The 12,649-nt window shown below is 41.5% G+C and overlaps 1 protein-coding gene across 1 annotated transcript in view; it reads left to right on the forward strand.

Moving 5' to 3' along the window:
• The first annotated feature begins 1,086 nt into the window (after window positions 1–1,086).
• Window positions 1,087–12,649, forward strand: part of BRIX1 (biogenesis of ribosomes BRX1) — a 305,669-nt gene continuing 294,106 nt past the window's right edge. The window contains exon 1 of the mRNA XM_050793858.1: window positions 1,087–1,096. The gene's annotated coding sequence lies outside the window, so the exon portion shown is untranslated. The remainder of the gene's footprint in view (window positions 1,097–12,649) is intronic.

Consider the following 12,649-nt stretch of genomic DNA (forward strand, 5'->3'; position numbering starts at 1 on the left):
ACAGAGCTAGACTCTATCAAAAAAAAAAAAAAAAAGAAAGAAAGAAAAAAAAAGTCCTTGTCCTCATGGCATTCCAACTGTTACAGGAGAGAGAACAATAAGCCAAACAATAATTAATAAATAAATAAATAAATAAGAGAATTGCAATTATTAAAAAGTGCTTAGAAGAAATGTTTGGGGAATGTGGTGGAGGGTGATGGGAGAGGAATTTGCCACACTGGATGGGAAGGATTTTCAGAAGAGGTAACACAGGAGCTGGAACCTGAGGGTGAAAATGGTGAAAATCCAGGGAATTCTATTGGGCAGAGGGAACAGCCAGTGGCAAGTTCCTAAGGAGGGGAGGAGAGAAGGTGTGTTCCGGGAAGAGAGAGGAGAGAACTCTGTCTGGAGCCCAGAGGCAGGGAGGAGGCTGCTGGGAGATGAGATTGGAGGGACAGTCACATCCAGCACTCACAGGGCCTTGAAGGCTGAGATGAAGAGTTTGGGTTTGATTTCTGAGCATGATTGCCAGCCACTGAAGAGCCTAAGACAGGACATTGATTTCTGGTGTTCAAAGATGACTTTGGCTTTGGGTGGTTGGGCAGGGAAGGTGAGCCAGAGAAGAGGGGAGGGAAAGAGACAGGTTGAGGGTTACAGCAGTAGCCCAAGTGAAAATGGAAATGAACAGCAGAGGCCATTTAGGTGTCGGCCATATGGTCACCGGAAATCTGCTCTGTGCTGAAGCCATTAGCCTATTTGAATCTCTCGTGCTCTGTACTGGCCGCCCAGCCTGTGACTCAAAGGCTCCACTGCAGGAATACCCAACCTTTTCCTGCAATTTCCCAGAAACTGTGTCATGTTGGGAGTGTATATCGAGAAGAGGCTGGCCAGTGATTGCTAAGAAAAGCCATGAATGGGAATAATGGATAAAATGTGGCTACAGTTTCAGCATTTTTCCAGGTTACAAAATTCTAGAAACCCAGGGGTCAGGGAGTGGAGCATGGTGGAAACCCCAGGCTGGAGATCCTCAGTGTCAGGTTCTGAGGTCAGTGTGTAGATTGGCACCAATGTGAGGGGCCTCTGCACAGTGTCATGGGGTGGAGGGCGTGAGTGGGGGTGAACAATGGCAGGATCTAGAAATGCAGATTATTTGAATCCACCCAGAAGTGATTGCACCTCTAATATTACCTCCATTTTTCCTTTGTAATTAACTTGAATTTATTTTTACTGGTTTGTAGACTCCCCAGAGACACTGTGGGAAGATTTGTCAGGTAGAATTCTAAACTTCTCATTCATTTCTTTTTATTTTTTATTTTGTAGAGACAAGGTGCCACTTTGTTGCCCAGAGAGGTCTTGAACTCCTGGCCTCAAGTGATCTTCCCATCTTTGCCTCTTAAAGTACTGGGATTACAGGCATAAGCCAGTGCACCTGGCCTCATTTCTTGTTTTTTTTTTGGTGTGTTGTTTTGTTTTGGTTTTCTGAGGTGGAGTCTCACTCTGCCACTCAGGCTGGAGTGCAGTGGCGCCATCTCAGTACGCTGCAACCTCTGCCTCCTAGGTTCAAGTGATTCTCCTGCCTCAGCCTCCAGAGTAGCTGAAATTACAGGCACCTGCCACCATGCCCAGCTAATTTTTGTAATTTTAGTAGAGACAAGGTTTCACCATGTTAGCCAGGCTGGTCTCAAACTTCTGACCTCAAGTGATCTGCCCACCTCGGCCTTCCAAAGTGCTGAGATTACACGCATAAGCCACTGCACCTAGCCTCATTTCTGTGTTTTAAATATACTTTACCTAAAGCTTATTTCACTATAGGCTGGCAAGTTTCCTGGACAACATAGCATGATAAAAGAATGTAAGTGTTGGAGTCAGAGAGGAATTTGCCCAAAGTCTGGCTCAGCCGTATTCTAGATCTATTGTTTTGGTCAAGTCATTTGAATTCTTTCAGCCTCAGTTTCCACATCTGTGTAATGGGAGTCATACGGATTATAAATAATAGTTGTAAAGTGCCTGGCTCCTACTAGACACCTGATACACATCAGAATTATAATTATAGTGCAAGGAAACATTACTTTCTTATATGAACTAGGTGACTTATACAAAATAAAAGAATGCCCTTTTCCACATCTGCAGGTTGTATCAAGTCCTGACATACACAAGTGGTCACACAAAGGAGTTCAAGGTTAAAGAGTGAGGAGACTGAGCACCAACCCTTCCCTGGGTCCCTGCCGTTGGCACAACTCACAGCACTGCTAACAAAGGCTCAGGAACAATGTCCTCATCACACCCATTCATCATTTTTTACCTTCCCTTTTGAGGTTAGGGATGGAAACTATTAGAGTTAGGAAAATGACTGTAATATTTTTTCCCCAGTCAAGAAATTCTATCAATATGAAAACTCCCAGAACATTCAACAGCCTCAAAGCTCACCCGGGTGGTAAGCCTAAACTTATTTGCTTTTAAAACATAAATGAAGTTGGTTCTGTAAATGTAACTTCTCACTGAGCCCAGAAATGAAAAATTCCAGCTTGTCACTGATCTCTTACAAAACTTGGAAGAAGCTATCTCCTTTCGTAGGCAGGATTCATATAAAACAGCCCAACTCAGTTTTTGTTTCTTTGTTTGCTCCATGTTTGGTTATAATTAAGTGTTTCATTCTTGAGGTTTCTTATCCACAGAGCCTCCCTGTAGAAGAGTTACCAGAGAATTATTTCTGCTTTGCAAAGCAGGGAAGAGGTCCCCCCACCCACCTCTGTCTGAGCATTAAATCCCAGACATCAGCAGTTGGACTGAACCCCACTTTCCAATCCTTTGATATGCCTTCCAATATTTTAGGGTGCAAGTTACCAAAACCAGAAAATCTTTATTGTAATTTTTAAAATTGCAGTTTGTTTAATTGATACCGAAAACTATTATTTCCTTCTTCAACTTTTCTATGTTAGGTTAGACCATGGAAGTTAAAGCAATGTGTGGAGGAAGAATGTTGTGAGAAAAGAGAATATTAGAAGTAACTTTTATTTTTGGAGATTTTGAAAATAAATAGAGGGAAATGAGATACCCTCATGAAGGAAAGTAAGACTTAAGATCCAGAAGAGATTGAGTAGTTTCCTCAGGTAAGGAAAACATAAACACGAAAGGTATCATGGTGACTTGAGTTGCGTTTTGAGAATGAGAAACTTGCTTTCCTCTCGGGCCTCCCTCACAGGTTGGGGAAGACCCACCTTCATTTTCAGGATGCTGGTCCCTTGCCCAACCCAAACATGTAAAATGGAAGAAATGAGCCCAACGGGGAAGATTGGAAGCCCCAAGACGATCCAGGCTTTTCTCACAACTTGACTTGGTACATCGTGGCCCCAAATGAGAGCATAAAGGGAACCCAGGCAACCATTTACGAAAAGAGCATACTGGCTCTAGATTTTCTCACTGCAGCCTGCAATTCTTCCCAAGGCTCTTTTCTGTGAGTTAGCTCATTCGAACTTCCTCCTCAAATGTCATGAGCTATCTGGGAGGAGTACATCTTAATGCTATTATTACCCATTATAATTTTAATTTGACTTAGTTTCTCACATCATGGGTGCTGTGGACTGAATGTTTGTATCTCCACAAAGTCGATAAATTGAAAGCTTTAATTCCCAATGTGATACTATTAGGAGGTGGGGCCTTTGGGAGGTAATTAGGTTGTGAAGGATGAGCCCTCATGATGGGATTAGTTCCCTTATAAGAAGAGATATGAGGCCAGGTGCAGTGACTCATACCTGGAATCCCAGCACTTCAGGAGGCTGAGGTGGGAGGATCACTTAAGCCCGGGATTTGAAGACCAGCCTGAGCAAACATAGTGAGACCCTCCTCTCTATAAAAAAAATTTTTTGGCCGGGTGTGGTGTTTCATACCTGTAATCCCAGCACTTTGGGAGGATAAGGCTGGCAGATCACGATGTCAGCAGATCGGGACCATCCTGGCCAATGTGGTGAAACCCCATCTCTACTAATAATACAAAAATTAGCTGGGTGTGGTGGCACATGCCTGTAATCCCAGCTACTCAGGAGCCTGAGGCAGGAGAATCGCTTGAACCAGGGAGTCAGAGGTTGCAGTGAGCCAAGATAGTGCCACTGCACTCCAGCCTGGCAACAGAGTCAGACTCTGTCTCAAAAAAAAAAAAAAAAAAAAGAGTTAGCCGAGTGTGGTGGCATGTGCCTGTGGTCCTAGCTACTTGGGAAACTAAGGTGGGAGGATCACTTGAATCTGGGAGGTTGAGACTGCAGTGAGCCCTGATCACACCACTGCACTCCAGCCTGGGTGACAGAGTGAGACCCTGTCTTAAAAAGAGGACATATGAATATGTACAACTAATATATAATCAATCGTTTATTTTTTTATTTATTTTTATTTTATTTTATTTATTTTTTATTTATTTTTTTTTGAGACGGAGTCTTACTCTATCACCAGGCTGGAGTACAATGGTGCGATCTCGGCTCACTGCAACCTCCGCCTCCTGGGTTCAAGTGATTCTCCCAACTCAGCCTCCCAAGTAGCTGGGATTACAGGAGCCTGACACCACACCCAGCTAATTTTTGTATTTTTAGTAGAGACGGGGTTTCACCATGTCGGCCAGGATGGTCTCGATCTCTTGACCTTGTGATCCGCTCGCCTCACCCTCCCAAAGTGCTGGGATTACAAACGTGAGCCACTGTGCCTGGCCAATTTTTTTTTTTTTTTAAATAAGAGATATGAGAGAAATAATCTGTTTCTCTGTCACGTGAGGAAACAGCAAGAAGGCGGCCCTCTGCAAACGAGGAAGAGAGCCCTCACCAGGAACCAAATTGGCCAGCACCTTGATGTTGGACTTTCTCGCCTCAAAAACTATGAAAAATGTATTTTTGTTGTTAAGCCACTGGTTCTATGGTATTTTTGTTATAGCAGCCTGAACTAAGGTGAAGGTTATAGGGGAGAGTATAAATAAGAGGAACAGTGGACTCCAGTGTTTTAATTTTATTGGTAGGCATGGTCTAAGAGTAGCTGGCTGCAGAAGGGGCCCTGGACAGACAGGGTTTGTCCTACTCAGAAGTGTGCACACTGCTGGTCTGAAAGTGAAAGATCATTCATCTCTTGTAGGATTCACAAGTCAATCATTAAGCAAGCATTTACTGAGGACCGATGTGATGTGCCAGGCACAGCTCCAGACACTGTGGACCCAAAGAGTTCTCCAAGATACATTCCTCAGGTAAACAGGTAATTAGGACACCACATGGTAAGTGGGAAGATACAGATACGCACAGGAAGCTACAGGAACACAAGGTGGGGGACTGAGCCCAACTCAGAGGGAGTGGTAGAAGATTGTTAGGAAAGGGTCCCTGGAGGAGGTGATAGCTGAGTCAAGGTATTTTCCTTAGCGGAGATTACCATATTTCACCGATTATGAGATGCACTTTCTTTTCCACATTGTAACATCTCTAAAACTGGGATTCATCGCAGGATCAATGGAGACTTGTCATAGCTCTGATTCTCATTACCTGCACACAGGTAAATTTCGTCATTTTTTCATCAATTCACTTGAGTTATTTGCAACACTAGTACTACACAAGTGGAGTTTAATCGCCATTTAAAATGTCTTCAAAGATGTTACATATAGTTTGGTGTTACAGCAAAAAAAAAAAAAAAAAGTATACACAGAAAAGCGTAGGAATAAAGGAACTTGCATTGGATATTAAGAAAGCAGGTATTTATGGAGGAATGACCAGAGTTGTGTATTTGTCACAAGTATTTTAATAGAATCAAGAAGAGAAGATACCCATAAGTATATGAAGCTGTGTTATATTTTGTTACTAAGATACCAAAAAAAAGAATTGTCTATCACACACTAAGCAACACAGCTAAAGGAGGAAAGTTGCCAAACCCAAAGGAACATACACGGGAAATTATCAAATGAGCAAAGGCTGGTGGCACTAATTTCATGCACAACACAGAACTGTTCTTAAAGCATTATATCACAGTTTAATGGGCAGAGTGGTGTTTTTCTTTTCTGGTGATAAACCAGTCAATCAATAGTGTCTTAATTTGATATACTGCAACATTTGGGTCAAGGGACAGAAACCCACCCACTTTAGCTTAAACCGAAGGCAGTGGTGTGCTAGAGTCAGCTCATGCAAGCTCACAAAAGATGAGTATATGTACACAAGTCTACATGTAGTGAGGTTACAATAGTGTAAAACAGGTCATGGGGGGAGCATTTACATCTTGGAAACTGGCAAGTGCTACAAATCAAGGCTTTGTTGTTTGTTTGCTTTTTAAGAGCTGTTTTACCAGCACGCCACTGCCAGAGGGGCAATTTGTGGATTATACAGGCATAGCTCATGGAAGCTTTACTAGAGTTTGGAACCAGGTAATGTAAAGTTATTAAGAACAATGGCAACTCTTTTCTATGTTTATTTCCCTCTTGGTGTCTCTGGAGCCACATGGCCTCTCTTGTCTTCTTAGATCTACACATCTCTTTGGTATTCTCTCTTGGGAGAAAATGGTCACCTCTGGAACAATCAGGTTGGTGTAAAATCATACAGTCAGGCATCACGTAATAACATTACAGTCAATGATTGACCACATATATGACAGTGCTCCCGAAAGATATAATGGAGCTGGGAAATTCCTGTCAACTGATGATGTCATAGCTGCCGTAACATCTAGCACAACACATTACTCATGGGTTTGTGGTGATGCTGGTATAAACAAACCTACTTTGCTGCCAGTCATACAAAAGTAGAGCACACACATTTCTATACAGTGCACAATACCATAATATTTGACAATATAATAAACAACTATGTTACTGGTTTATGTATTCACTATACTACACTTTTTATGGTTATTGTTATTTTAGAGTGTACTCGTCCTATTTATTTAAAAAAAAAATAAGTTAACTGCAAAACAGCCTTAGGCAGTTCCTTCAGGAGGGATTCCAGAAGAAGGCATTGTTATCATAGGAGATGATAGCTCCATGCTTGTTATTATCCCAGAAGACCTTCCAGTCAGGCAAGATGTGGAGGTGGGAGACGTGATATTGATGATCCTGACCTGTGTAGGCATAGATTAATGTGTGTGTTTGTGTCTTCGTTTTTAACAAACAAAAAAAAAGCTTTAAAAGTTTTAAAAAACTGTTAATAGAAAAAAAGTTTATAGAATAAGGATATAAAGAAAGAAGACACCTGTACCTCTGTACAATGGGTTTGTATTTTTCTTGTTTTGTTTTTACAGTCCTGCCCCTCCCCAGGTTCTGTGTTGGTGTTTTAAGCTAAGCGTTATTACAAAAGAGGAAAAAAAAAAAAGATGATTATCTCAAGTTCATTCTTTTTTTTTTTTTTTTTTTTTTTTTTTTTTGAGATAGAGTCTCCCTCTTTATTCCAGGCTGGAGTGAAGTGGCGCGATCTCAGCATGATTTTAGCTCACTACGACCTCTGCCCCCATGTTCAAGCAATTCTCCTGCTCAGCCTCCCGAGTAGTTGGGATTACATGTGCCCACCACCACACCTGGCTAAATTTTGTATTTTTAGTAGAGACAGGGTTTTGTCATGTTGGCCAGGCTGGTCTCAAACTCCTGACCTCGGGTGATCTACCCACGTCGGTCTCCCAAACTGCTAGGATTATAGGCATGAGCCACCATGCCTGGCCAAGTTCATTCTTAAAGGAAATTGGTTGGGGTGAAAAAGTAGCCAGAAGGGTGTTTCAAGAAAATACCAAGGCACTTAGAGTCCCTAAAGCAAAAAGTGGAAACTAGGCATGGTAGATGATGAGGCTGAAGAGGGGGGCAAAGGCCAAGCATAAGGGCCTCATGTCCCATGTTGAGGAGTTTGGATCTTATTCTGCACATGACAGAGTTTCAAAGACCAAAGGTATCAAGCCTGGGAGACCTGATCTAGATCTATGTTCCCAGTAGGCACACAAAGTCCTGCAATGTAGCAAGCTGCAATGAAGAGAACTGTCAAGGCAATTGGAAGCTTGAAATGTAGATGTGCCCATCAACTGAGTCCTTCCATAATGTGAACAGGTCATTTACTCTCCCAAAGCCTCAGTTTCTTCATCTACAAAATAGAGGTAGCTAATACCTACCCTCTCACAACCTCAAAAGGGTTGCTGGCAAGGGAAATTGTATAATTTGTGTAAAAACCCTTTTAGGACGGTAAAACATGGTTCAAGGATAAGGTACCTACTCATCTGTAAAATGAGGGGGTTGGCCTTGATGGAATCTAATGTTCTTCAACTTCTGAAGTTTTACAACTCTGTTATTATCCTTATTATCTGATGATCATGATAAAATTATGGGGTTTATGGACCTGAAACACTCTCCTCTCATCTTGCCAAGAAAACTGAATGTGAAGCTCTTAGGCTGGGAAATACCACTTCCTACGTGGTTGTTTCCACAGAGAAACCAGTAACCATAAAGTTATGCAGGAATGTGAACTGTTTGGGTTTGAATAGGAAAAGGAAATTGATTTATAAACCAGGAAGATAACCAAACCTCTAAAAAGGAACAAAGGTTTTCTCTCTGTACATTACATGTAAATATGTAACAGAATCCATTTGGTAACCTCTCTGCTTTTTAAAATATTGCATATCTGCTACAACTGAAATGCCAAGTGATTTAACAGTAGTTTTAGAAAAGTGTGGATAAAATTTAGAGGTTTAGAATGATGAGATCCAGAGATTTTTTTCCTTTCCTAAATTGCCCTTCAGCCACAGCGTTTCACGTTCATTAACTCTTGTGTTTTAGAAAGGAAAAAAGGAAACATAATCTCCTTCCTAAAGATATTTCATCCAGTGTGGTACAGTTGATGATCAGTAATAGATTGGAACTATTGCAACATGCCCAGAAGGCTTTCTATGTGTTGGGCACCGGGCTGACTGCTTTATTTGCATTCCCTCACGTAGTCCTTACAAACCTCTAATGAATCATGCGCTCTTATTGGCCCCATTATACAGATGAGAAACTGAGGCTCAGATAGGCTAATTGGCTTGCTCAGGGTCCCATAACCAGCAAGTGGTGCCACTGGGTTTGAAAGTCACAGAGCCAGAATTTGTCATCCTTGCTATCACCTTGTGATAGCTTGTCTCTGAACTGTTTAAATGTGATTTCCTAAAAATAATTTTTACAGAGCAAAGGTTAACTTCCTGACCCGTATGGAGGGTGGGGAGAGTGATTGGAAAAGGATCACAATAGAAATAGAGGCTCTGTGACAATTAATTTGTAACAGTTATGAAAGAATGAGCAGCATGTTCAATGTTCTCAGCAGATACAAACAATCCATGTTTTCCAGAACAAGCTAGCCTGTAACATTAGAGGCATCAAGTCTCAGGAAAGGCTCAGACTCTCAAAAAGCCCTTTGCTCCATAAGTAAATGGCAGGCCTCCTCATCCCAGCTAGCAAGGATTTGAGAGAAGACAGGAATTCTTTATCTAAAATCTGGTCCCTCCCTTAGCGGTTGACCAAAATATCAATTGCAGCTGTTTCTTACTATAGTTCAGAGTGATAACATTTGTGGAAAGTGAATGAGACCCTATGAAGAAAATTTTCTCCTTATTTTTCCAAGCAAAACCCTTTAATCAAATATCTTTCTTTCACATGCATTTAAACAGACTTTTAAAATACACTCGGAGAAAACCAAAAAACTCACATTAGATTCTCCTTTTCTTTGGTTAACCATAAATATTTGTGAGGCATAAAAGCCCATAGTGGAGAGGAAAGTAATAATGCAACTCAATAATTTCCTGCTATTTCTAGAGCATAATTACCAAGTAGAGAGATTAAGTGGCACGCATTTATTGAGCATTTACTAAGTACCTAGCTGCATAGGATTAAAAATAAGAGCAGTAAGATCTTAATTAGCTGATGTCTGGGAACTGAATTTTGTAAAAACAGACAACCAAACAAGATTTTGATATAAACTGCAAGCAAAACAGCCTAAGGGTAGGAAAGAACATTTTATTTTTAATTTAATTTAATTTAATTTTTTTTTTTAAGACACAGGGTCTTGCTCTGTCATGGAGCTAGAGCGCAGTGGCATAATCATAGTTCGCTGCAGCCTTGAACTCAAGCGATCCTTCCACCTCAGCTTCCCAGGTAGCTGGGACTACGGGTGTACACCATTATGCCCAGTTAATTTTAAATTTTTTTATAGATATGGGTTCTTGCCATGTTGCCCAGTCTGGTCTCAAGTTACTGGCCTTAAGCAATCCTCTCACTTCCACGTCCCAAAGCACTGGGATTACAGGCATGAGCCACCACACAGAACCAGAAAGAACATTTTAAAGGGATGCATATTTGCAAAGCGTCCCTCTCTTACCAAGCTCCTCTTTGGGAGTTCTTCCTCCCTCAGCAGAGAAATATCTGTATCCTTTCTCAAATTCTCTTTGCTTCTCTTTCACTCATCAGATACTGTGGTGGGCTCCCTGAAACTCTGGCTAGGAGCAGAGAATGCAAAGAGGCAATGGAGGCCACTGATGAGCTATGCTTGTAACCAGTATTAACATAAGCCCTATCACTGCCCTCCTCTCCCCACCTCCCCAGTCAAAACAGAGTATGATAACCCATCATTCACACTGATGAATGGATTGGCCAATTACAGATCAGACAAAGTTCATTCACACTAAAATGTGACCTCCACCATGTTTTGCATTTTAAGTCTGTTTCTTCCAATTTTGGGAAAGGAATTTCAGACACCACAAAGCAGGCTTTAGGATGAAGGAAAAGAGCCTAGAATCCCCCCGTCCTGCTTATCTAGCTGGCCCTGAAAGTCTCAGCTCAAGTGTCACCTCTTCAAAAAACCCTTTCACGACACTCTTTCTAATGTTCTTCCATTACATTAAACTGTTTTATTTTATTCACAGCACTTATCATTATTAAAAATTATCTTGTCTATTTCTTTATTGTATCTCTCTGTACTTTTCTCTAAATCACATGAGAGCATTGACCTTGTGCTATGATTTGAATGTTTGTGTCCCTCCAAAATTTATGTTGAAGCTTTGATGTGGTTTGGCTGCATCCCCACCCAAATCTCACCTTGAATTGTAATAATCCCCATGTGTCAAGGGCAGGGCCAGGTGGAGATAATTGAATCATGGAGTTGGTTCTCCCATACAGTTCTTGTGGTAGTTAATAAGTCTCATGAGATCTGATGGTTTTATAAACGGGAGTTCCCTGCCCAAGTTCTATTGCCTGCCACCATATAAGACGTGACTTTGCTCCTCATTTGCCTTCCACAGTGATTGTGAGACTTCCTCAGCCATGTGGAACTGTGAGTCAGTTAAACCTCTTTCCTTTGTAAATTACCCAGTCTCAGGTATGTCTTTTTAGCAGCATGAGAACAGACTAATACAAGCTTAATCCCCTGTGCAACAGTATTAGGGGGTGAGGCTATGAGACAGAGATCAGGTTGTAAGGGCTCTTCCCTCGTGCATGAGATTAGTGCCCTTATAAAAGGGCTTGAGGGAACTAGTTAGTCCCTTTTGCACTTCCATTTCTTCTGTCAAGCGAAGACACAGCAAGGTGCCCTTTTGCAAGCAGAGAGCAGCCCTGGCACCAGACACTAAATCTGCTAGCACCTTGATTTTAGACTTTCCAGCCTCCAGAATCATGAGAAATAAATTTCTGCTGTTTATAAATTACATATCCAAGGTATTTTGTTATTGCAGCAGGAGCAGACTGAGACACCTTGTCAGTTTTGTTTCCCACTCTGTCCCCATGGCATATCACACTGGCTAGAACATAGAATGCTATCAGTATCATTGTTGAAGGAAAGAATAGATGAATGAATGAACATGTGAATAACATTAGACAACCTGACTCAGTTCCTCCAGTATGGTTGGCAGGGGTTTGGAGATCTGAGGGGTCAGATTTGGGTCTTCATGCCCCAGATCCAGAGCATAGATAAATTTTGATAAATAAAGTTTTATTGGAACACTGCCACATCCATTAGTTTACTCATTATCTATGGCCACTTTGAGATCCAGTGACAGAATTCAGTGTTGCATCAGAGCCACATGATCTGCAATTTGAAAATGTTTAATATCTGGCCCTTTTAGAAAAAAATTTGCTAATCCTCACCCAGTCTCACCCCAGGAGAGCTGAACTGAAACTGTGAGAACCCCAGTTGGTGAGCTGTTGGAAATAAAGGGTCTAGTGCCTCTTCCTCATTCAAACATGTTTAGTCCCCTACATTAATATGCACTATCTCTCAGAAAACAATGGTTTTTGTTTTTTGGTTTTTTTTTTTTTTTTTTTTTTTTTGAGACAGAGTCTTACTCTGTCGCCCAGGCTGGAGTGCAATAGTGCAATCTCGGCTCACTGCAACCTCTGCCTCCCAGGCTCAAGCGATTCTCCTACCTCAGCCTCCCAAGTAGCTGGGATTACAGGCACCTGCCACCACGTCCAGATAATTTTTGTCTATTTAGTAGAGACGGGGCTTCAGTGTGTTGGTCAGGCTGGTCTTGAACTCCTGACCTCAGGTAATCCATCCACCTCAGCCTCCCAAACTGCTGGGATTACAGGCATGAGCCACTGTGCCTGGCAGAAAACAATTTTAAATAAAAAATCTTTTTATTTAAATTGTTTAAAAGTTTAATGACTTGAAAACAATCTATTTATTGTATAACTAGTCAAGATAGGCTAGGTTGTGCTCCAGTAACAAAC

Source organism: Macaca thibetana, chromosome 6, assembly GCF_024542745.1.
Source record: "Macaca thibetana thibetana isolate TM-01 chromosome 6, ASM2454274v1, whole genome shotgun sequence".
Taxonomy (NCBI): domain Eukaryota; kingdom Metazoa; phylum Chordata; class Mammalia; order Primates; family Cercopithecidae; genus Macaca; species Macaca thibetana.